General features: G+C 38.5%; 1 protein-coding gene across 1 annotated transcript in view; it reads left to right on the forward strand.

Moving 5' to 3' along the window:
• Positions 1-26,754, forward strand: part of LOC124788470 (peroxisomal leader peptide-processing protease-like) — a 1,192,842-nt gene that overhangs the window by 55,494 nt on the left and 1,110,594 nt on the right. Inside the window, exon 2 of the mRNA XM_047255741.1 lies at positions 4,781-4,852. The gene's annotated coding sequence lies outside the window, so the exon portion shown is untranslated. The remainder of the gene's footprint in view (positions 1-4,780; positions 4,853-26,754) is intronic.

Here is a 26,754-nt window from a genome sequence, read left to right on the forward strand (position 1 = left end):
GAAATAAAAAATTAAAAGTACACAACACTATCCTAACTTCTGGAAATATTGGTTCCTTCGTTGGGGAGGGGAGAGGGTTTGGTTGTTGAAGGTTAAGAAGGCTGTTGTTAGGACACGGGTAGGTCATTAATATGTTTTTGATTTACATAGAGCTTTTCTGACACAGAACAACAGTGATTTGTTGTTATGAGAATTTAGACTGTTTCATTAAGTGTATAGTTACACATAAGAGGAGTTACTTAACTTTCCTTAGGATTAAATAGGAGTTGAAGTAACACAGAAACTTACTGTAATATAGTATTGCCGTGCACTGTGGTGCAAGCAGCGCGGTGTAATGGTTAGCATTGCTGACTCACATGCTCCGGGTCACCAGTTCAAACCTGACAACCAGCAATTATTTGTTATTTAGTATTTGTCATTTGTGGGCAGTTCTCACAATGTCATGTTTGTAATGTTTGTATATTCTGAAATATTTGATGCTGCACTCTCCATCCAGGAGTTCAGTTCAGTTCTGTTCTGACTGTACATTGGTGTTTATAATAAATATTCTTTCAGTGTTAAGTGTTGTACTAGTTGAGACCTTCACCATTACTCCTAAGCAATGCTTGCTGTAGTAATGCTGAGTCCCAGGTAGGAGTTAAGAAAAGTTCAAAGCCACACCCTCAGCCGGTAAAACCATGGCAACAGTCTTCTGGGACTCTGAAAGTTATTTTGTTTGATGTTCTGCTTCATGGTGCAACGATCAACTCTAAAGTGCATTGTGCACTCTCAGGATATTGAAGAAAACAACTTCAGTGTGTTCATTGCCACAAAAATGCAAATGAACTTCTCCTTCTCCATGACAGCACGATACCCCACACAAGTCGTTGTACTTGAGAGGAGCTCACAAAACTTCATTGGACTGTTCTTCCGTATCCATGCTACAGTCCAGATCTCATACGTTCTGACTTTCACCTGTTTGGCTCAATAATGGATGCACTCTGTGGGAAGCAGTACGTGAATGTGTTATTGATGTAGCAAGATGCTGGCTCTGATGTGGATCAGTAGAGTGATACAATGTTGGCATACAGGCACTCTCACTAAAGTGGTATAATGCCATCATATTGAATCTAGATTATATTGAAAACAGGGTATTTTTTAGTCAAAAGACTGGGAAATAATATTGTGTATTGGAATCCTGGAAAAAAAAAACTAAGGAGATAACAGAAAAAAGTGCTGCATTACTTACTTAATGCCTCTCATATTTCACTATATGAAATGAATGTTCAGGGAAGAACAAAACATTAGTGTAGGCAAAATGCATGTTGTTGTTGTTGTTGTGGTCTTCAGTCCTGAGACTGGTTTGATGCAGCTCTCCATGCTACTCTATCCTGTGCAAGCTTTTTCATCTCCCAGTACCTACTGCAACCTACATCCTTCTGAATCTGCTTAGTGTATTCATCTCTTGGTCTCCCTCTACGATTTTTACCCTCCACGCTGCCCTCCAATACTAAATTGGTGATCCCTTGATGCCTCAGAACATGTCCTACCAACCGATCCCTTCTTCTGGTCAAGTTGTGCCACAAACTTCTCTTCTCCCCAATCCTATTCAATACTTCCTCATTAGTTATGTGATCTACCCATCTAATCTTCAGCATTCTTCTGTAGCACCACATTTCGAAAGCTTCTATTCTCTTCTTGTCCAAACTATTTATTGTCCATGTTTCACTTCCATACATGGTGACACTCCATACAAATACTTTCAGAAATGACTTCCTGACACTTAAATCAATACTGGATGTTAACAAATTTCTCTTCTTCAGAAACGCTTTCCTTGCCATTGCCAGCCTACATTTTATATCCTCTCTACTTCGACCATCATCAGTTATTTTGCTTCCCAAATAGCAAAACTCCTTTACTACTTTAAGTGCCTCATTTCCTAATCTAATTCCGTCAGAATCACCCGACTTAATTCGACTACATTCCATTATCCTTGTTTTGCTTTTGTTGATGTTCATCTTATATCCTCCTTTCAAGACACTGTCCATTCCATTCAACTGCTCTTCCAAGTCCTTTGCTGTCTCTGACAGAATTACAATGTCATCAGCGAACCTCAAAGTTTTTATTTCTTCTCCATGAATTTTAATACCTACTCCGAATTTTTCTTTTGTTTCCTTTACTGCTTGCTCAATATACAGATTGAACAACATCGGGGAGAGGCTACAACCCTGTCTCACTCCCTTCCCAACCACTGCTTCCCTTTCATGTCCCTCGACTCTTATAACTGCCATCTGGTTTCTGTACAAATTGTAAATAGCCTTTCGCTCCCTGTATTTTACCCCTGCCACCTTTAGAATTTGAAAGAGAGTATTCCAGTCAACATTGTCAAAAGCTTTCTCTAAGTCTACAAATGCTAGAAACGTAGGTTTGCCTTTCCTTAATCTTTCTTGTAAGATAAGTCGTAAGGTCATTATTGCCTCACGTGTTCCAGTGTTTCTACGGAATCCAAACTGATCTTCCCCGAGGTTGGCTTCTACTACTTTTTCCATTCGTCTGTAAAGAATTCGTGTTAGTATTTTGCAGCTGTGACTTATTAAGCTGATAGTTCGGTAATTTTCACATCTGTCAACACCTGCTTTCTTTGGGATTGGAATTATTATATTCTTCTTGAAGTCTGAGGGTATTTCGCCTGTTTCATACATCTTGCTCACCAGATGGTAGAGTTTTCTCAGGACTGGCTCTCCCACGGCCGTCAGTAGTTCCAATGGAATATTGTCTACTCCGGGGGCCTTGTTTCGACTCAGGTCTTTCAGTGCTCTGTCAAACTCTTCACGCAGTATCATATCTCCCATTTCATCTTCATCTACATCCTCTTCCATTTCCATAATATTGTCCTCAAGTACATCGCCCTTGTATAGACCCTCTATATACTCCTTCCACCTTTCTGCTTTCCCTTCTTTGCTTAGAACTGGGTTTCCATCTGAGCTCTTGATATTCATACAAGTCGTTCTCTTATCTCCAAAGGTCTCTTTAATTTTCCTGTAGGCGGTATCTATCTTACCCCTAGTGAGATAGGCCTCTACATCCTTACATTTGTCCTCTAGCCATCCTTGCTTAGCCATTTTGCACTTCCTGTCGATCTCATTTTTGAGACGTTTGTATTCCTTTTTGCCTGCTTCATTTACTGCATTTTTATATTTTCTCCTTTCATCAATTAAATTCAATATTTCTTCTGTTACCCAAGGATTTCTACTAGCCCTCGTCTTTTTACCTACTTGATCCTCTGCTGCCTTCACTACTTCATCCCTCAAAGCTACCCGTTCTTCTTCTACTGTATTTATTTCCCCCATTCCTGTCAATTGCTCCCTTATGCTCTCCCTGAATCTCTGTACAACCTCTGGTTCTTTTAGTTTATCCAGGTCCCATCTCCTTAAATTCCCATCTTTTTGCAGTTTCTTCAGTTTTAATCTACAGGTCATAACCAATAGATTGTGGTCAGAGTCCACATCTGCCCCTGGAAATGTCTTACAATTTAAAACCTGGTTCCTAAATCTCTGTCTTACCATTATATAATCTATCTGATACCTTTTAGTGTCTCCAGGGTTCTTCCATGTATACAACCTTCTTTCATGATTCTTAAACCAAGTGTTAGTTATGATTATGTTGTGCTCTGTGCAAAATTCTACACGGCGGCTTCCTCTTTCATTTCTGTCCCCCAATCCATATTCACCTACTATGTTTCCTTCTCTCCCTTTTCCTACACTCGAATTCCAGTCACCCATGACTATTAAATTTTCGTCTCCCTTCACTATCTGAATAATTTCTTTTATTTCATCATACATTTCTTCAATTTCTTCGTCATCTGCAGAGCTAGTTGGCATATAAACTTGTACTACTGTAGTAGGTGTGGGCGTCGTATCTATCTTGGCCACAATAATGCGTGCACTATGCTGTTTGTAGTAGCTTACCCGCATACCTATTTTCCTATTCATTATTAAACCTACTCCTGCATTACCCCTATTTGATTTTGTGTTTATAACCCGGTAGTCACCTGACCAGAAGTCTTGTTCCTCCTGCCACCGAACTTCACTAATTCCCACTATATCTAACTTCAACCTATCCATTTCCCTTTTTAAATTTTCTAACCTACCTGCCCGATTAAGGGATCTGACATTCCACGCTCCGATCCGTAGAACGCCAGTTTTCTTTCTCCTGATAACGACATGTATCATTAACTAATACTTGCTTTGTGACTGGTATTAACATTGTAAATACTTCATTTCCATCTTACAGTCACAGGCTCTCTATTGCATATCATGGCAGCTAGTTTTCATGTCAACAGAAACAGTAGTAGAAGAACTATAAACTAAATGTAAATATTGTAAACTTTTTATCTACAACACGTCAGTAAAAGATGTTTACTGGAATGTTGCCTAAAAGTGTTTAAATCTGATGTAGATAACAAGTCTTGTGCTTTGCAGCTAGTTTTCATGTCAACAGAAACAGTAGTAGAAGAACTATAAACTAAATGTAAATATTGTAAACTTTTTATCTACAACACGTCAGTAAAATATGTTTACTGGAATGTTGCCTAAAAGTGCTTAAATCTGATGTAGATAACAAGTCTTGTGCTTTGCAAATAAATGATCATCATTTTATGACATACCTTAGCTGTTGGATAAAGTTGCAGTACCTTTTTGTCTCAAAAAAGTAAAAGAAGCTTTTTGGTTTTTCTTGCATTTGTGTTCAGAGATTTATTGGCTCATTCTTTAACATGTTGTATCACTGTCTTTTGTTTCAGGAGTGCTGTTTACAGAGATATATATCTTTTACATCCTGAAGTGGAATTTATGTATGATTTGGTAGTAATGTGGTAAGTTATATACCATTTATTTCTTTTTGTGTTTCAAGAATTCACAGTTTTTCACTGTGATTATTTGTTTGATGACAGATGAGTTGCCGTGATAGAAATTAACTTATTTTATTCAGACCAGAACATAATGGAGCTACTAGTCTTTTGATTAATCTACATTCGGTGAGAATTTTGACTTAGTAAGACAATCGGTCTAGAAAATTAACTTAAAAATATGAGGATAGTTTGAAAAGTTCTGGGAATGGAATAGGAAAAAAGTATTTACACCACTGAAACTTTTTTATTTTGCTCTGTAGTCTCCTTGTAGATTAATTCACTTGGTCCAACGATGTTCCACTGCCTTGATCCCATCTTGAAAATGAGTTTCCTTCAGGCCTGCAAAATAGTTGTCAACTCTGGCTATCAATTCTTTGTTTAAAGTGAATCTTCATCCACCAAGAAAAATTTTCAGTTTTGGGAAGAGCTGGAAGTCTGACGTAACCATATCAGGTGAATAAGGCAGGTGTGGGAACAATTCATACCTTAGTTCGTGTAATTTTGCCACGGCGACAGCACATGTGTGCGGACTTACATTACTTTCTTCCTTGCTAAACCTGGTCTTTTTTTCATGTACTATTTGTTGCAATTTGTCTAGAATGTTAACATAGTATTCTTCAGTAATTGCATGCCCAGTGTGGAGATAATGTACAAACAGAATCCCCTTCGCGTCCCAGAACACTGATGCTATGACATTTCCCACCGAAGGAATTGTCTTTGCTGGCAGAGAATCAGCATGTTTCCACTGCTTTGAGTCTTTTGTCTCTGGGGTATAGCAGTGCACCCATGTTTCATTTGTGATCACAAACTGTCGCAAAAATTCTTGTTTGTTTCTCCACAAACGGGCCAAACATTGTTCCGATATGTCCAGCCTCATGCGTTTTTGATCCAGCGTCAAGATCACGGCACCCATCTTGTAGATAATTTTTTCATTTCTAATTCTTCAGTTAAAATGTGATGTACCCTTTCAGATGACATCTGGCAAGCATAAGCAGTTTCACGCACTTTCAATTGGCGATCCTTCATGACCATTTTGTGCACTTTTGCAATAATTTCTGGAGTAGTGACATTTCGTGGCTGACCACTGCGCAGATCATCATCTAGACTCTCCCAACCAAATTTAAATTCATTTGTCCACTTGGCAACAGCTGAATATGTAGGAGCAGAGTCCCCCAGTGTATTCGGGAAATCGGCATCAATGTCCTTTGCTTTCATACCTTTCTTTACAAAGTACTTAATCACTGCTCATATCTCCATTTTTTCCATCTTTGCAAATCACTGCGCTGGAACAACAACAGAGCCATGTCACCACCACAGCTCTCTTCCAGGAGCACTGACATGGCACGTGTTTACAGTCAACAGTCCAATGAATATCATGTGAGCAACTCATTGCACTAGCATTGACTTTTTGTGGTGATTCTGAGAACTTTTCAAGCCACTCTCATACTTTGGTCAAGATGGAATGTAAACGGAAAGTGGGACTCAAGAGTACATATAACTGTAATCAACCACAAAATGCCTACTAGTCAGCAGATGGTCACAAAAATAGAAAAAGCAGACACTGACTCTATAAGTTTCTAGTTTTCTCCCATTTATTCAGATTTTCACATAATGTATACTAGATGGGAAAACCTCATCTTCAGTTTTACTTTTGTTCTTAAACAACATTTTCCACATACAGTTAAGGTTGCTTCTACAAAACTTAATTTACAAAAACTGGAAAAGATTATTGAATTAACTTGTCTCTTCCAAGAGTCTCTTCGTTGTCTTTCATAGATTCCATCATGAAGGAGAACATTTAGGGATGTGGAATAAATCAAGATATACCTTAATAAATCTCCAAATCCAAAGCCCTTCCTTGATGAGTGAAACTCATTTCCAAACATGAGTTTATACAAAACTTACCAATACCCAACAATAACTACACTTTGACAGCTGCCACTCATGCCACATCAGATGCTACCTTTCCTACAGCCCAGTCTTCTGTGGCAAACATATCTTCTCTACCACCAAATCCCTCATCACCCACACTGGCAACCTCATTCAGACTTTCCTCTCCTACAACTACCTCCTCCTCTCACCCTCTGGTTAATACAGCTCCCACTTCCAAAAATACTCAGGAGCAGAGCCCCCTACCCACATCAATTATTACCACTGAGACCACAGATGCCTCAATTTCTTACTCTGCCAACAGTATGACCTCAAATCAAGGCATGAAATGAATTACTTTCTCCCTAAAATACGCCCCATACCACCCACTGCAGCCTTCTGTTGCCATACCAACCTCCTTAATGCCATCCACTTTGTATGCTAACATATGTTTGTTCACTGTGTGGTGTTTCATGCAGGAATTATACCAACATCAAACTGTCTGAGCCCTTGAATGAACTACCTGTCTTGGGACATCCTGTGCTCACTCGCTAAACATGCTCTGCACATGATGCACTGGCTCTTTGGATCCTCCCACATGATAAAAGTTTCCATGAATTTGGGAGATGAGAAGTTTCTCTCCAACACATCTTTCCAACCTTCTACCATCCTGGACTAAACTCTGTTAACGTACGTCCTCATACTCCTTTGATATTATTTATTTAGTCATGCAATTATTTTCTGTATTCCTGTTTTATCTCCATTCTCCTCTCCTACCTCCCCCCCCCCTCTCTCTCTCTCTCACTCTCTCTCTCTCTCTCTCTCTCTCTCTCTCTCTCTCTCTCTCACACACACACACACACACACACACACACACACACACACACGCACACACACATTCTCTCTCTGTTTTTTCTCCATTCCTTTTTCAATTTATTATTGCACTGTTCACTCCACTTCTCATTTCTATTTTTCTGTCCATCTTTATTTCTCTTCCTCTGCCCTTATATCATCCCTGGAATGAAGCTGCCTCAGTGCGTATCAGTATACTATCTGTGACTTCCTATTCTCTAACACCTCTTTGTTTGTCTATTTTTCCCTTCCTCCTCACAGCAGGTGGATCCTCCCATCCTGCTTCTAATCTTCCGTAGCCTATCCCTCCTTTCTCCTTGAGGATGAGACTAATAGTTCTGAGAGCTAGGGTTAGTTTGTCTTTTTGCTTATAGAGGTTAAGTCTAGGATGATGGAATAACAGGGTATCTTTGAATGCAACTTCCCAACTTTGGAGCTGATTTCCAGGTGTCTTAGAGAGCATATTCAGCCCTGGAGACAAGGACTTGTTCTCCTGTTCTCCACCATATACAGGATGTTTGTTTTAACTTGGAGGAACTAAATATTTTGAAAAAATATGCATTGTGCAACAAAAATGTTCCAGATGAAATGTTAATATTTTCAAGAGGCACATTTGTGTTTGGAAAACTGGCCAACCCCATGAGAGGGTGGGGCAACGTTTTATCTGCAAATGGGTACCCCCATTTTCTATTGCAGATTCGGATTATGCACCAAAATATACTTAAGATTTATCTGAAACAATTTTTTCCATTCATGGTAGAGGTTGTTGTAGTCGGTGCGAGAGTTATGGCTGTTGGAGAGAACAACACACTGAAATCAGTTACCCCAATGGTGACATTAGAGGGCACTCCTGATAGTGTGTGGACTCATTGAAATCAACCCCAAAGGGATCAGAATGTTAAATGTAGGTTATTCACCAGATTTTCAGATGCCTAAACATAAAAGTTTTGCTGCACAATCAAATTTGCAAAACTAAAATATGATGTATCAACTGTTTACAACAAAGAAGTTTACATTTTTATCAAAAATGTAAAATAGAATCAAATGAGTTGTCACTTAATTGCAAAAACTGAATTTTTTCGATTACAGTTCCATCTACCACAAATGGAAAAAATATTTTTGGTGAACCCTAGGTATTTTTTGGCATAGAATCCACCCCCCCCCCCCCGCCCTCCCCTCTCCACACCCTAATGGGTAGTTTGAGGGGGAGGAGGGTTGGGGGGGGGGTGGCAGTTTTAGCACAGAAAATATTTACTTTTCAAATGGAACTTTTTTTGCACGATGCATATTTTTCATGATATCTAGCTGCCCCAAGTTAAAACAAACACCCTATAAATCAAGTTAACTCTGTCCTGGACAGCCTCCAGTGCTCCTTCCCCTTTAGTATGGTTGTGTACATATTTTTACAAAGATTTTACATTCTACATGTATTCTTCTAAAAGCTTTAAGTCCAAGGAATGGCAACTAATGTAGGAGGGAGGGAAGGAAGGTTGGGACATCAACCGATATAACATTTGTGTGAAAAAAATGGTGAGGGGGCTTGTGCCAAATGATATGTTGCATTTGGAAAAATGGAGAGGGGGATGCCAAATGATATGTTACTTGTGTGGAAAAATTTTCTCATATTGGTCGTAGTGGTACCTTATACCAAACAGTAAATACTAGTGGGCAAGAAATGGTTCCATGTTCAGAGAATACTGGAAGAGAATGCTCCCTGCACCTACATCCTTATTCAGCTACTATTGAAATTGTATATACAGCCATATCCAAGATCTTACAAATGAGTCTTTGTATCAGAATGTTTTTACATGTTGTGTATCCTACACCAGCCCAACCCAGGAACTGAAGGCTAAACTGAGGAGTTCTACAACCACATACATGAAGGTTTTTTTTTCTACAATGAATATGAATATTTAACAGTTTACTTGTCATAAAATGCGAGTGTACCAATTTGTTCAAGAGATAAAGTGCCATAAAATCAAAATACGCTGATGAGCCAAAAAATTGTGACCGCTGCCCACTGTGAGGTCGTATGCTGCCTGGTGGCACTAGGGGCACATGATGCAGTAACATAAGTGTATGAGGAGAGCAGAGATAAATGAGGAATCATTCTAGTGATAAGTGGCGCAAATGCGGAAACCGGCCGACTTAAGTCACTTGGGGCAAGAGGCAGATTGTTGTGGCCCAGTGCCTGGGAGTGAGCAACTCAGAAATGATGAAGCTGGTCGGCTGGCCATGCGCTGCTCTTGTGAGCATCCACGGAAAGTAGTTGAAAAATGCTGAAACCATGAATAGATGAGAGGAAGTTGAACATCCATACCTTACCACACAACATACAGTTTGGAGGCTTACCCACTCTCTAAAGCAGGATAGGTGGTGATCTGTGCCAGATCTGATGACAGAGTACAGTGCTGGAGCAGGCACGAGTGTTTTGGAGCACACTGTCCAGTGCACAGTGTTGAAAATGGTGTTCTGCTGCAGCGGACCCCTACATGTTCCCAGTTGACCCAACAACACCATCACTATGATTACCGTGGGCATGGGATCATCAAGATTTACTGTTAATCCAGGTCGATAGTTTTATCCAGATACTCTTGTCACCCACGCGTACGGCTGCTCGAAACATGCAGCATGCCACAGACGCAGGCCGATGGTAGCAGTATTATGTTATTGGCGACATTCACCTGGGCTTCCATGGGACCTGTGGTAGTAATTGAAGGCACAATGACAGCTGTGGACTATGTGAACATTATTAAGGACCTCCTGTAACCCCTTATGCTTGATGGCTTCCCCAACAATGATGGCATCTTCAGCAGGGTAACTGTGCATGTCACAAGGCCAGAATCATGCTCCAATAGTTTGAGGAACATGATAGTGAACTCAAATTGATGTCTTGGCCATCAAATTTGACTTCTCTGAATCCAATGAAACCCATAGGGGACACTATCGGGTGCCAGCTCCACGCTTACAAACCAACTGCCTGTAAATTACGGGAAGTGTGAAGCATGTGCATAGTCATCTGGTGGCACAAACATCTCGAAAGCTATCAAGGACTTGTCAAATCCATGGCATGCAGAATCACTGCTGAATTGCATTCCAGAGATGGACCAACATACAGGTGGTCATAATGTTTTGGCTCATCAGTGTATGTAATCAAACGAATGTAGGTTCTAGTCAACTCATTTCTGGTGTCTCGCTTGAAAAAGGCAGTGCTGGAACTTCAGTTTCTACAAAAGAATTCATAAGCATTTTGAAACAGTCAATCAGAATTAACAAAAGGGCTACTTGGAATCTTGTTCCTCCATGACAATATACCCACACACAGAGCAATCAGGTGCAGTCATTTCTTGAGGAGTCCCAAACCCAGATGGTTCTGAATCCATCTTAGAATCCAAATCTGCTCTCATATAATTTATTTCTTTCTTTGCCAAAAAGAGGAGGAAGCCATTGGTCATTGGCATACCTGGAAGCAAATGTCTGCCCTCAGATAACTTTCCCAAGAAAACAAACTGTGTAGCCTTTACTAAGTAATTTGAGAATATTTGCTGGTGTGTTCTACTCAGAGGAGACTATTTAATGTTCTGGAGGTATGCTTCCTGGGGAGAAAAACAGGAATTTTCATTACTATTTCAGAACTTTTAGTGATTCTTTAATAGTAAAGATTGTGTATTCTAATCCCTGTGCTGCACATAGTTTTATTCCATCAAAAACATTAATTGTAGCACAACACGTGTTGCAGATAGTAAATATTCCATTTGGAAATTGTCTGTGGCTGTGGTTAAACCTTTCTCTGACCTATCCTTTCTCCCCGGTGGAGAAACATATCATTAAGAATAACATCCGTGGAGTTTGGCAATTGGAAGAAAGATGATGGGTGATTGAAGCTATGAACTGAGCTTGTGTACTCAGTGAATTAGGGGAATCTTAAACCTACGAACACTTACAGCTGTTTGAGAGCCTTAGTGACACAGCTATGATATGTGTTACTAATTTTTGAAGGTGGTTTTAGTTGCTAAGGGGAAGAATGGATGCAGTACTTGGGAATTCTAATGGATATTCTAATGTGACACAGTTCGGATACATAAAAAATTAATTACATTATTATCTTTTCCTTGAAGTCTTACTTTGTTTTTACAGCAGTATACATGCAACTGGTTAGGGTGGTTGCTTAAGATATGTCTCTCATGTGACCAAATAAATAGCTTATATCATCATGAAACATGACCACTTTTAAATTGCAATTCAAATCCCACATTCTCCAACCTTAGTGTTCAACAACATGTACTTCCTTTCACCGCCACCGTAACTATTCTGGTTTAGAGAATAACTGATGATAACATTTCTCTAGTAGTACCAGTTTTTCAGTGTCATAAACTCTGTACATATATCAGTGAAATTCAGTAGTTTTGCCAGTGGAGCGTCACAGGTTATAGAAAGTGCAGAAGAGTGATGTTTCCTATATCTTGATGAACTAAAAATCTTGATGAAATAACACATAAAATGCAAACTGATGAATCGGATACAAGACACAAACAGCGCAAGGTTTGTTGGAGCTAAACTGATACCCATTGCTGGGTAATAAACTGTACTAATGTACCCAAGTAGAAGTCTGTCAGTCTTTTGAGTTTCTCTTAAAAGCATCAGGATTTAACTCATAGGAACAGTGCCCCATCAAAGAGATAAGTATAGAGAGAGCACTAGCTTAGAATGGGAAAAATATGCAAGTAATTCAGCCTGTCCTTTCAAAGGAACTGTCCTGACATTAACCATAATATTTCGGGAAATCAAGTTAAATACAAATCTGGTTGGGAATTTTAACCATCATTCCCTTGAATACAAGTCCATTGTCTTACCATTGCACTGCCTCACTCATCCTCAATGCTAAAGGAATATATGACAGCATGCTGTCAACACCGAAATGTTAAGAGATGCGACATGAAATGAAATGGGGAAAGTGAGGAATGATATGGTCTTGACAGGGAAATCATCTCACCATTTATATGAAATTTTTTATAGAAAACAATGAAAATCTAAATCAGAGTAGTTGGATAGAGACTCACATCTCACTTTTTGTGTGAAAGATGTGACTGTACCACCTCACTGCGTAGCGCATAAAACACAAAATATCCTCTCGTTGCATCTGTCCCTTATGGCATGTATTGTTGTTCAGCCAGATGGTTCCTGTTGTGACTTGGCGAGACAGCCAAGCCACTATGAGGTAGCCGAAAGGCACGCGTTTAAGCTCACCCAGGCTGGTGTGAGGTCTGGAACAGTTAAAGGAGTTGAGTCTAGCAAAATAAGTACGTAGCTTCTGGAATACTTAACTTTGATCCATAATTGGTGAACATCGGTCTGACGGTACATGCATCACAAGATTAATAGCAAATGATAATGGCGCCTTGCTAGGTCGTAGCAAATGACGTAGCTGAAGGCTATGCTAACTATCGTCTCGGCAAATGAGAGCATAATTTGTCAGTGAACCATCGCTAGCAAAGTCGGCTGTACAACTGGGGCGAGTGCTAGGACGTCTCTCTAGACCTGCCGTGTGGTGGCGCTCGGTCTGCAATCACTGACAGTGGCGACACGCGGGTCCGACGTATACTAACGGACCGCGGCCGATTTAAAGGCTACCACCTAGCAAGTGTGGTGTCTGGCGGTGACACCACAGTTCCACTAGTTCATTTCTATATCAGTGTACAAATTATGACAATGCACAGTAAACTGGTTACCCCCAGCAGACATCATGCTTGTACCTGACAACAACACCCCTAACCTCAGCAAGGGCCTCAGTTCGATGAGGAAAGGGGTCAAGTGTTTTCAGGTACATCATATCCAGCTGAAGTTACTCATTAATGTTTAGAACCTGTAGAACTAACAAGCTGCCACTTTGCAGCTGGTGTTCCAAATAGCCCCACTCATTTTCTGTGGGATTAAGATTGTGTGATTTAGCAGGTCAGCTGAGGTGTGATAAGGTGCCCAATGTTCATCATATCAGGAATGTATACATGCAGCTCTGTGAACCTGCTGTTCCAGGGAAGATGAGACTGCCCACAATGTACACATCATGGAGATGTAGAAGAAATGGCAACAGTTGGTCACTGAGAATGTAGAAATAAACATGGTCCTTCATGTTCACAACAACATAAAAGAGTACATGGTACAAAAAATACACCCAAAACCTCAGAGAACCACCTCCAGCCATATGTATATCCTCAAAACACTGATAAACATGTCATTAGACTGTCGATGTGTACTCTACACGTCATTTGAAGAAAGGCAAACTTATGACTCGTCATACCAGAGTATGTTCCTCCAGTCTGCTATTATTCAGTTCCGGTGTAGTTTGGCTTGTAGAAGACATACAGCTTTTGTGACAATATGAGCAATGACCTTTGTGAGACACTTGACTCCAAATGTCCGCTGCATGCAGTTTGCTTCGGAGCATTCTCTCGGAAACTGCTTGAGATGGACCTGTGTTCACTGACAGGAGCAATAATTGTCAGGTTTGAATCCAAAAGACCATGTTGATATACCAACAAATCAGGCAAATTCATTCACAAGGTGCCCACGCACACATGCAAACAGGACAGCTCAACTTTGCCGCTCTGTCATGTCTCCATGATGACCCATCTTAATGATTTTGTACAACTAACTGGCATGTAAATGCCACTCCACTGTCATGACTTAACATCAGCTGTGGAAGGTTACAAAACCGCCTGATATCAGTTCTACATTATCTACAGTGCTCCAAATGACCAGTGTGCTCTTTTAAGGGAGGGATCCACTGAACTTAACATTCATTTAATATGGAAATATCAATTGCATCTACATATATTGACTGGATCAGATGACTACCACAGGGGAGTGTTATGGGACCATTGCTTTTCACAATATATATAAATGACTTAGTAGATAGTGTCGGAAGTTCCATGTGGCTTTTCGCGGATGATGCTGTAGTATACAGAGAAGTTGCTGCATTAGAAAATTGTAGCGAAATACAGGAAGATCTGCAGCGAATAGGCACTTGGTGCAGGGAGTGGCAACTGACCCTTAACATAGACAAATGTAATGTATTGCGAATACATAGAAAGAAGGATCCTTTATTGTATGATTATATGATAGCGGAACAAACACTGGTAGCAGTTACTTCTGTAAAATATCTGGGACTATGCGTACGGAACGATTTGAAGTGGAATGATCATATAAAACTAATTGTTGGTAAGGCGGGTACCAGGTTGAGATTCATTGGGAGAGTGCTTAGAAAATGTAGTCCATCAACAAAGGAGGTGGCTTACAAAACACTCGTTCGACCTATACTTGAGTATTGCTCATCAGTGTGGGATCCGTACCAGGTCGGGTTGACGGAGGAGATAGAGAAGATCCAAAGAAGAGCGGCGCGTTTCGTCACTGGGTTATTTGGTAACCGTGATAGCGTTACGGAGATGTTTAATAAACTCAAGTGGCAGACTCTGCAAGAGAGGCGCTCTGCATCGCGGTGTAGCTTGCTCGCCAGGTTTCGAGAGGGTGCGTTTCTGGATGAGGTATCGAATATATTGCTTCCCCCTACTTATACTTCCCGAGGAGATCACGAATGTAAAATTAGAGAGATTAGAGCGCGCACGGAGGCTTTCAGACAGTCGTTCTTCCCGCGAACCATACGCGACTGGAACAGGAAAGGGAGGTAATGACAGTGGCACGTAAAGTGCCCTCCGCCACACACCGTTGGGTGGCTTGCGGAGTATCAATGTAGATGTAGATGTAGGTGTAGAAGTAAGGGAGATGATAAATTTCACTGTTAAGTTTCTACCACAGATACAGATCTAATTTAAAACTGGGTGGTGAGATCGGATCAGGGAATGTGACAGGTCTTTGATGCTCTCAGTTACAGTTTTTGCCCTACCCTTCTTTTTAAATTTGTTTGGATATATTCCAGGTAGGTCAGGTGTGCGATGCTTGCTGGAAGAGGCATGAGTGCTTGGTGACTGCACAGGCAAATTATTTAGATCAAATGAAACGTTAAGTAACAGGCTTTAGATGAGTAAAATCATATCACAGCCTGTGTTAGTAAATGGAGTACAAGTAGAACATTATTAATACAGAAGACTGTTATTATAAATATGTGTTGTATTAAGTCTAGGGAGTCTCACCGACCACTATTTAGGGATCTAATTATTTTAACTATTCTATGTATTTATATTTAACAACTGTTTATCTTTCTTTATAACAATTGGAATATAAGTATAGAAAACTACTGATAACGTATATGCAACACCAGAAACAGAGAAAATTTCGTCATTTTCTTTTATAGGTTAAAACTCCACAGTACACTGTCATGAAAATTTATAATAAATTAAAAGAGAAAAGATTTCACACTATTGAACTACATTTGCTAAAAAGAAAATTATACCCTACTCTTGTGCAAAATTGCTATTATTAATTAAGAGAATTTTTAAATTATGGGAGAACTATCTTCGAGAGTAATGTGATAAACTTGTGCTGGTGACTAAACTAAGATTTATTTGGGTTTTGACACCATTAGTGTGTCTCAATCATATAGGGTTGTTCAAAATTATGTAGACACTCTCAAGGTACTGTAAAAATGTTTTATTAAGGTAAGGTAGTATATGGTAATATGTATATAAACAGCAACTCAAGAAGTTTTTTGTGTCATATTCACAAATGTTGAATGTGTGAACCATTAATCACATGGCACATGCCCAGTCTACAGTCAAATTCAGCCCACATTCACCCCAAAGTGACACCTGCTCTGATATATCTGGCTTTACAAAGACACCCTGTTTCTTTAAACTTCTCTGCCCACTCATTACGGGATTAAGTAGTAGATGAAGCATTATTAAATGTGATCCTGAATTTCTGACACATTACAGTTGTGGACTAGCTCTTGCAGAACTCCATCATGCAAAACTATTGGTCTGCTGGAGATCACTTTACAGTAAAAAAATTCTTTAGTTGTTGTATCCACACGTATAATCATAATTTCTTACCTCAATACAAACTTTTTTTACACTCACTTGAAGCTGCCTATATCATTTTGAATAGCCCTGTATTTATTATATTAACAAGTCCCTCTTTCTCTCCTAGCATTTAAGCCATTTTACTAAGTCTATTGCTTTTTGTAATTTGGTGCATTTGTTTTTATTTCTACTTTGAGGCAGGATACTCTTTCTGTCGCAATGATAGTCAGATAACCTAAGGGGGAGAGTCGTGTGCACAATCTGTCTGTGAATCGCGTAATCTTTATTTCATTCTTTATTTTATTTTATTTGCACGTCTAGTTCTGTAGGACTAAATTGAAGAATAAAATGCCAACATCATGGAATGTGTCCATACATGAAATTACATCATAAAACTAATAACACATAAAATAAAATGTTTGTGAACCCAAAAAAGTCAAGCCATAAGTTGAAGTAAACGCTATCAACAATATAACATAGGAATCAGCTTAATTTTTCAAGTAACTCCTCAACAGAATCGGAGGAGTGACGCGTGAGGAAATTCTTCCATTTCAGTTCGAAAGCATGTGGTTTACTGGTAAGATTTTTGAATTCTTATGGTAGCTTACTGAAAATGGATGCAACAGTATACTGCACACCTTTCTGCACAAGTCTTAAGGAAGTGCGATATAAATGCAGAGTGGATTTCTGCCTAGTATTAACTAAGTGAGAGATGCTAATTCTTGGGAATAAGCTGATATTGTTAACAAGTAACGACAGTAAAGAATATATATATTGAGAGGCCAATATCAGAATATCCAGACTATTGAACGGGGGTCGACAAAAGGTTTGCAAACTTATGCCACTTATTTCCTGAACCGCTTATTTCTGAGCCAAAAATATCATTATTGAATGGGAAGAGTTACCACAAAATATAATACCATATGACATAAGCGAATGAAAATAATCAAAGTAGACTCATTTTCATATCAAATGATCACTTACTTCAGGTACCGTTCGAATAGTAAAAATGGCAGCATTGAATCTTTGAACAAGATACTGAATGTGGGCTTTCCAAAACAGTTTACTATCTATCTGAACACCTGGAAATTTGAACTGTTCAGTTTCACTAATCATATGCCCCTTCTGTGAAATTAAAACATCAGGTTTTGTTGAATTTTGTGTTAGAAACTGTAAAAACTGAGTCTTACTATGATTTAGCATTAGTTTATTTTGCTACAAGCCATGAACTTAAGTCGTGAACCACACTATTTGAAACAGAGCCAGTGTTGCACACAGCATGCTTTACTACCAAGCTAGTGTCATGAGCAAACAGAAATATTTTAGAATTACCTGTAATACTAGAAGCCATATCATTTATATAAATAAGGAACAGGAGTGGTCCCAACAGTGACTGCTGGGGCAACCCCATTTGACCAAACCCTCTCAGACCCCACATCACAGCCATTCTCAACACTGTGAATAATGACTTTTTTCTGTCTAGTGTTAAAGTAAGAGGTGAACAAATTGTGAGCTGCTCCCCATATTCTGTAATGGTTCAACTTCTGGAGCAATATTTTGTGATCAACACAATCAAATGTCTTAGTTAAATCAAAAAAGATGCCTACTGTTCGCAACCTTTTGTTTAATTCATCCAGTACCTCACAGAGAAAAGAGAATATAGTGTTTTCAGTTGTTAAATGATTTCTAAACCCGAACTGTACATTTGATAGCAAATTATGTGATATAAAATGATCAATTATCCTTACATACACAGTCTTTTAAATAAGTTTAGAAAACACTGATGGCATAGAAATAGGTCTAAAATTTTCTACATTATCCCTTTCTCCATTTTTATAACGTGGCTTTACTACTGAGTACTTTAACTGTTCAGGAAACTGACCATTCTTAAAGGAAAAATTACAAATATGGCTAAGTACAGTGCTAACATGTGCAGCATAGTACTTTAATATTCTGCCAGGAACTTTCAATTCTCCAGGTTCTTTCAATTTGACACCCGTTATTGATTTTCCTACTCGGGTGGTAAAGGATAGCAGCTCACTGATAGATAACTTCTTTATAGACCAAGATAAGTTTAACCAGATAAATGCTCAGCCTGTTGAGAATGGTCTTTCTGATCATGGTGCACAGCTGGTTACAATATATGACATAGCTCCATTCAGCAATACTAAACAGTCCTCCAAAGTAGTACGTTCAGTCAACGATTTAACAATTGCAAATTTCAGGGAAAGCCTACAGCAGTTAGACTGGGATGAGGTGTACCGTGAACCTGATGCCAATTTAAAATATAATTTATTTCATGACATTTTTGTAAATGCATTTGAAAACTGCTTCCCCAAGAAAATAGTTAAATATACTCGTAAGAAACCTTGTAACAAACCATGGCTTACTAAGGGTATAAAAATATCTTGTAACCGGAAAAGGGAAATGTATCTGACAGCAAGAAAGAGTAGTGACCCAGAAACTATCAAAAATTATAAAAACTACTGTGTTATATTAAGAAAAGTTATTAAAAAATCCAGGAGTATGTGTATCATGTCTGAAATCAGCAACTCTGATAATAAAATTAAAACAATTTGGAATATTATTAAAAGAGAAACAGGTCAACCAAGAGCAGAGGAAGACAGTATTACCATCAAATTGAATGAAAACTTTACGAACAAAAAGTCAGAAGTTGAAAATATTTTTAATAATCATTTTCTAAATGTTGTGGATATAGTAGGATCCAGGTGTTCATTAGAAGATGCTAGGCTGTTAATGGAAGAGGCCATACCTATGCAATTTGATACAATTGAAATCTCACCCACTTCTCCCTCTGAAATTAGGAAAATAATAAACTTGCTTAAAAGCAAAAACTCACATGGAATTGATGGCATTTCCAGCAAAATACTAAAAGCTTGTTCTCAACAGATAAGTAAGATTCTCTGCCACCTGTGTAATAGCTCTCTGGAACAGGGCATTTTCCCTGATAGACTGAAATATGCTATTGTTATACCTTTGCATAAAAAGGGGGATAGATCTGATGTCAACAATTACCGTCCAATCTCCCTTCTAACAGCTTTATCCAAAATTTTTGAGAAAGTAATGTATTCAAGAGTAGCTTCACATATCTGTAAAAATGAAGTACTAACAAAATGTCAGTTTGGTTTCCAGAAAGGTTTTTCAACAGAAAATGCCATATATGCTTTCACCAGTCAAATTTTGAATGATCTGAATAACCGAACACCTCCCATTGGGATTTTTTGTGATCTCTCAAAGGCTTTTGATTGTGTAAATCATGAAATTCTGCTAGACAAGCTCAAGTATTGTGGCATGAGTGGGACAGTGCACAAATGGTTTAATTCGTACCTAACTGGAAGAGTGCAGAAAGTTGAAATAAGTAGTTCTCGTAACATGCAAAGATCAGCATATTCCTCAAACTGGGGAACTATCAGGAATGGGGTTCCACAAGGGTCAGTCTTGGGTCCTTTGTTGTTCTTATTATATATTAATGACTTGCCATTCTATATTCATGAAGAGGCAAAGTTAGTTCTCTTTGCTGATGATACAAGTATAGTAATCACACCTGACAAACAAGAATTAACTGATGAAATTGTCAATACTGTCTTTAAGAAAATTACTAAGTGGTTCCTTGTAAACGGACTCTCACTGAATTTTGATAAGACACAGTACATACAGTTCCGTACAGTGAATGGTATGACGCCATTAATAAATATAGACCTTAATCAGAAGCATATAGCTAAGGTAGAATATTCCAAATTTTTAGGTATGTCCATTGATGAGAGATTAAATTGGAAGAAACACATTGATGATCTGCTGAAACGTTTGAGTTCAGCTACTTATGCAATAAGGGTCATTGCAAATTTTGGTGATAAACATCTTAGTAAATTAGCTTACTACGCCTATTTTCACTCATTGCTTTCATATGGCATCATATTTTGGGGTAATTCATCACTGAGGAATAAAGTATTTATTGCACAGAAGCGTGTAATCAGAATAATAGCTGGAGTCCACCCAAGATCATCCTGCAGACATTTATTTAAGGATCTAGGGATATTCACAGTAGCTTCTCAGTATATATACTCTCTTATGAAATTTGTTATTAACAACCAAACCCAATTCAAAAGTAATAGCAGTGTGCATAACTACAATACTAGGAGAAAGGACGATCTTCACTATTCAAGATTAAATCTAACTTTGGCACAGAAAGGGGTGAATTATACTGGCACTAAAGTCTTTGGTCACTTACCAAATAGTATCAAAAGTCTGACAGATAACCAACAAGTATTTAAGAAGAAATTAAAAGAATTTCTGAATGACAACTCCTTCTACTCCATAGAGGAATTTTTAGATATAAATTAAGAAAAAAAAAGAATATTAAAAAAAATAGAAAAAAATAAAAATAAAAAAACACAAAAAAAAATAAAGTTGTTATATTAACTTAAGTATGTTGTTAAATTAACCTAATTATGTCATGTATTGGAAAATTCGACTCGTTCCACATCATTACGAAATATCGTATTCATGATCCATGGAACTAGTATTAATCTAATCTAATCTACTCCATCATATCCATGAGAGTCGTTAGTCTTCATTGATTTAATTACTGACTCAATCTCCCCTAACATGTGCAGCTTAGTACTTTAATATTCTGCTAGGAACTCCATCATATCCATGAGAGTCGTTAGTCTTCATTGATTTAATTACTGACTCAATCTCCCCCTTGTCAGTACCACAGAGGAGTATTTCAGACACCAATCTCGGAAAGGCGTTTTCGACGAGAGTTATCTGATTCCCTGTAGAAACTAAGTTTTTATCTAATTCACCAGCAATGGCCAGAAAATGATTGTTAAATACTGTAAATATATCTGACTTCTCAGGAACAGAAATATTTTTACTGAGAACTGACTTTATACAGTCGACCTTGTGCTGCTAACCAGACACTTCCTTCACAACTGATCATATGGTTTTAATTTTATCCTATGAATTAGCTATTCTATTTGTATACCACATACTCTTTGCCTTCCTAATAATATTTTTAAGCACATTACAGTATTGTCTGTAATGGGCTACTGTAGCTTGATTGTGACTACTTCTAACATTTTGATATAATTCCCGCTTTCTTTTGCATGATATCTTTATCCCACTAGTCGGTGATCCAGGCTGCCTTTACTGCTAGTACCCCATTTAGAACATTCTAATGGAAAGCAACTCTCAAAGAGCATGAGAAATGTGTTAAGGAAAGGATTATATTTGTCATCTGTGTTATCGGCTTTATAAACATCCTGCCACTCTTGTTCCTTAATGAGGTTTAAAAAATTCGCTATTGTTGATTCACCCTTTTACTAACAGAATGCCCCTCTCAGTAATGAAGAATTAATATAAATATTGTCTACGACTGTGCTAATGTTCCCCCGCATCCTCGCTGGAAAAAACATAGTCTGCATCAGATCATATGAGTTTAGAAGATCTACCAACATCCTTTTTATTTCACAATCATATACAATATTAATATTGAAGTCACCACATTTTTGGCACTTCCTCTAAAGTGAACTAAGAATGCTCTCTAACTTGAGGAGAAATGCTCTTAAGGGGGGTAGGACGTCAAATGGGCCGACTTGGAGCAGGAGAGGCATCACAGGACATTTTAATTTCCAGTGTCTATACTTTTACAAATAAATTCATAAAACTTTGTCAGCATCACCAGGAAGGATTCAGGATTCACACTCATTGCAGTGGAAGTTCGAAAACATAACAAAATAATTTTTTTTACATGTGAAATTTCATCATTTTTTCACTTACTAATGGATGCATTTGTTGCTATGGGTACACTTTTCTTCATAAGTTAGAGAGATTCTTCGATGAATTTTGCACAGCATACTTACTATACTTATAGGTGTATGAAACTCTAGAATTTATTTAATTTATGAAAAAACGAATGATCTGTTGTATTTTAAACTTCATATTTAGAAAAAACACAAATTTTGTAGTTAATTACCTCAATTTTTACCACAGTTTTTAATAGATTTGGAAAATTCTAGAGTTTCATACACCTTTAGGTATGGTTTGTATGCTGTGCAAAATTCATCAAACCATTTCTCTTACTTATGAAGAAAAGTGTACCTATAGGAACAAATGCTGCCATTAGTAAGTGAAAAAAATGATGAAATTTCATATGTAAAAAAAATTACTTCGTTATGTTTTCCAACTTCCACTGCTATGAGTGTGAACTCTGAATTCTTCCTGGTCATGCTGACAAAATTTTATGAGTTTATTTGTAAAAGTATAGACAGTGGAAATTAAAATGTCCTCTGGTGCCTCTCCTGCTCCAAGTCGGCCCGTTTGACGTCCTATCCCCCTTAAGTCAGAGTTAGGGAACCTACAAACAATAACAATTAGAAGTTTAGTTTCGCTAAATTCAACTGCTCCTGCATTCTATGCGAGCTATTTGTGGATTGTATTTTCTGAGGCAGAGAATGGGGTCCAGTTCAGCATTTACTTAAATGAGAATGGAAAACTGCCTAAAAACCACACTCAGGCTGATCGGTGTTCCAGACCAATGGTTATTAATCCACTTTGTGAATTCAGTCCAGGTCTGGCTCACCTACCTGACCTGCAGACTGGCACATTTTATATTAAACCACATGAGAGGTCAACTCTATTGATGACTGCATTAAATCAGCAATTTTTGTATGCATCTTTCTTTAGTTGTGTTCGTCAGTAGTGCAATGGTGTACATTCTGGGACAAAGGGCCCATTGTTCCCTTCCCATAAAAAAGACAAAAAAGCTCACTTGAGCTCCTAAACTTTTGTTTACGTAAGTGTAATTTATGACACTATAGTATGCTCCTAGTTTTGTTTATGTAAGTCTGATTTATGACCAGATGCTTTTATCCTTATCTTAATTACCATAATTTATTACCCAAACTAGCCACTGTCCCCCTCCACTCCCGTCTCCCTCCCTCACTCTTCTAGTCCAGTTGGGTGATGGTAAGCTACCTTACCAGTCCCCCCCCCCCCCCCCAACCACCACCACCACTCTTTGGGGTATGGTAATACAATCAGAAGAGACCTTCATCGTTCATGCTATGTACATCAGTCAATCACCATGAACTGTCATCACAGTCAGCAGCAGGAGCAGCAAAGATCAACCACTGTCCACAGGCAGAATAAAATGAAGATGACCCATATTGTAATGTAAGTATTATTAATCCTTCAATCTCTGTCATTGGTCGTTATTATTATTCATTTTCTGTGCATTTTCACTTATTATTATATCTGCCTCAGTGCAACAGACCCCTGATAATACAGTGGAACAGCAACTGTCTACACCATCACTGCAGCAGCAGCACCAAACATTCGGCCTAAGATTTACTGCTCCTAGACTTCAGGTCTACACCACTGCAGCAGCACACAGTTGACCTACCTGATTTATTGGGTCAGCCTTTCCTCAACTTTGAGATAACACCGTAGCAGCAGCAGTGGCACATTGATGATATGTTGGAGGAGGATATAAAAGAACTCTTCTTCCAGCACTTTGAGTTCCCACTATCACCATCATCAGCACAGTTCATCAGGTGGTTATCATGGCACACTTTGCCTATTAGAGTGATGTTATTTTCTGTAGTGTTATAACTTTGCATAAGGGGATAGCATATAATTGGAAGATCAATGTCAGCTATTTGAAACTGCATTGCTCATATAACTATCTGCATATATGAAGTACATTCAGTTTTTTACACTCTGTAACAGTGTTATCCAAGTAAAACAGACAGTTTTGGATCTAATTAGTGAACCTATTATGTATGTTCAATGAATTATGATGAATACTGTATTACAAACATCTTTGTAATTGCCATGTAAAATAGACAAACACAGTTACTGCTATATTTATTATATGTCTACCAGTATTCAGAGTGTATTAAATAATATATACCAAAATTAGTGGAAACATGCTAGGTACAATACTTGCTCATAATATTGAAGTAATTAACATTTTTACCTGAAGAATTGTTTGGATAAATAAGACCTCAGTTTTATGCAAGTTAGTGAGTGTATTTCTTTTAAATTATCACACACGAAAGGTCATACAAAAGTGAAACTGGATTTACTAATCAGCTATCCAAAACTTTAAAACCTTAATTATAATTTGTGAAAGTAGTTACTGTAAAATAATAAAAGAAGCATGATGGTTACCGTGCCGGAATCAGTGTTGCAACAAATTTTATGGTGTTGACATTTTTATATGATGCGAAAATTTTAAAATAAATGTTTTGAAGTTAAATTCTCGGTTTTGCGTAAATAATTTCATAGTTAGCCCATAACACATCATCTGACACTGGAAGCAAATGGACCAGAGGCAACATCTTTAATGGAGGGGCTATAAGATAAATTATCTTACATGACCATTTATTTCAATGGTGGATACCAGTTGAAGTATTGGACTGTTTCCTTCAACCTGTAAACATTTCAACGTATGGTCTAAATGTGTATGGGAGTAAATGTATGGTTTGGGCATAACGTCTAATGATGAGCTCAACATAGTGGTAATTTCTGAACATCCCCAATTTAGTGACATAAAAGTAGTTCTTTCTTAATTTGAATGGTACGAACTAAGTCAGAGATCTGCAAACATAATTGCAATGTTTGATACTTAAGCAGTTCTGGTGTTACTGAGCTGTCATACAATATGTGCTGGTTACCACCAAAGAACAATGAAAAATGGAACAATGAGAATACCTGAAAGTTCATTCACTTGCAGGAATTAATATTCAGAAACTTGATGTGTGCTAACTCTATCATTGAGTGCATTGTGACTGAGCATGTCAGGTGGTGGGAGTATTTGCAAGGATTTTTTGGGAACATGTGACACTTACTTACAAAGCTCACCCATCAAAATACTTCAGACGATGTCTTCGTTACTGATTTAAATGTGTGTTGTGCTTCTGTACACAGTGTGTACAATGCATCAGCATGATGACTACCTGACATTGCTAAAGAAATATGTGCATATTTGTACTTATAAACTGAAAAGCCAAAGAAACTGGTACACCTGCCCCCTTGAGCATGCAGAAGCGCTGCAGCCTGACGTGGCGTGGACTCGACTAATGTCTGAAGTAGTGCTGGAAGGAACTGACACTATGAATCCTGTAGGGTTGTCCATAAATCCATGAGTACGAGGGGTGGAGATCTCTTCTGGACAGCACATTGCAAGGCATGCCAGATATGATTAAAATGTTAATGTCTAGGGAGTTTGGTGGCCAGCGGAAGTGTTTAAACCCAGAAGAGGCTTCCTGGAGCCACTCTGTAGCAATTCTGGACATGTGGGGTGTTGCATTGTCCTACTGGAATTGCCCAAGTCCGTTGGAATGCACAATGGACGTGAATGGATGCAGGTGATCAGACAGGATACTTACATACATGTTACCTGTCAGAGTCGTATTTAGACATACCAGGGGTCCAATGTTACAGAGCCTCCACCAGCATGAACAGTCCCCAGCTGATATGCAGGGTCCATGGATTCATGAGGTTGTCTCCATACCCATACCTGTCCATCCGCTCGATACAATTTGAAATGAGACTCGTCCGACCAGGCAACATGTTTCCAGTCATCAACAGTCCAATGTTGGTGTTGATGTGCCAGGGCAAGGCATAAAGCTTTGTGTCATGCAGTCATGAAGGGTATACAAGTGGGCCTTCAGTTCCAAGAGCCCATATCGATGATGTTTCGTTGAATGTTTCATGTGCTGACACTTGGTGAGGGCCCAGCATTTAAATCTGCACCAATTTGCGGAAGGGCTGCACTTCTGTCACCCTGAATGATTCTCGTCAGTCTTCATTAGTTCTGTTTTTGCAAGATCTTTTTCCTGCCACAGCAATGTCGGAGATTTAATGTTTTACCAGATTCCTGATATTCATCGTACACTTGTGAAATGGCCGTACAGGAAAGTCCCCAGTTCATCACTACCTCAGAGATGCTGTGTCCCATTGCTCGTCCGCCAACTATAACACCACGTTCGAACTCACTTAAATCTTGGTAACCTGCCATGTAACTGATCTAACAACTGTATCAGACACATGTTGTCTTAAATAGGCGTTGCCAACCGAAGTGCCGTATTCCGCCTGTTTACGTATGTCTGAATATGAATACATATGCCTGCACCAGTTCCT

This window comes from Schistocerca piceifrons, chromosome 3 (genome assembly GCF_021461385.2).
Source record: "Schistocerca piceifrons isolate TAMUIC-IGC-003096 chromosome 3, iqSchPice1.1, whole genome shotgun sequence".
Lineage (NCBI taxonomy): Eukaryota > Metazoa > Arthropoda > Insecta > Orthoptera > Acrididae > Schistocerca > Schistocerca piceifrons.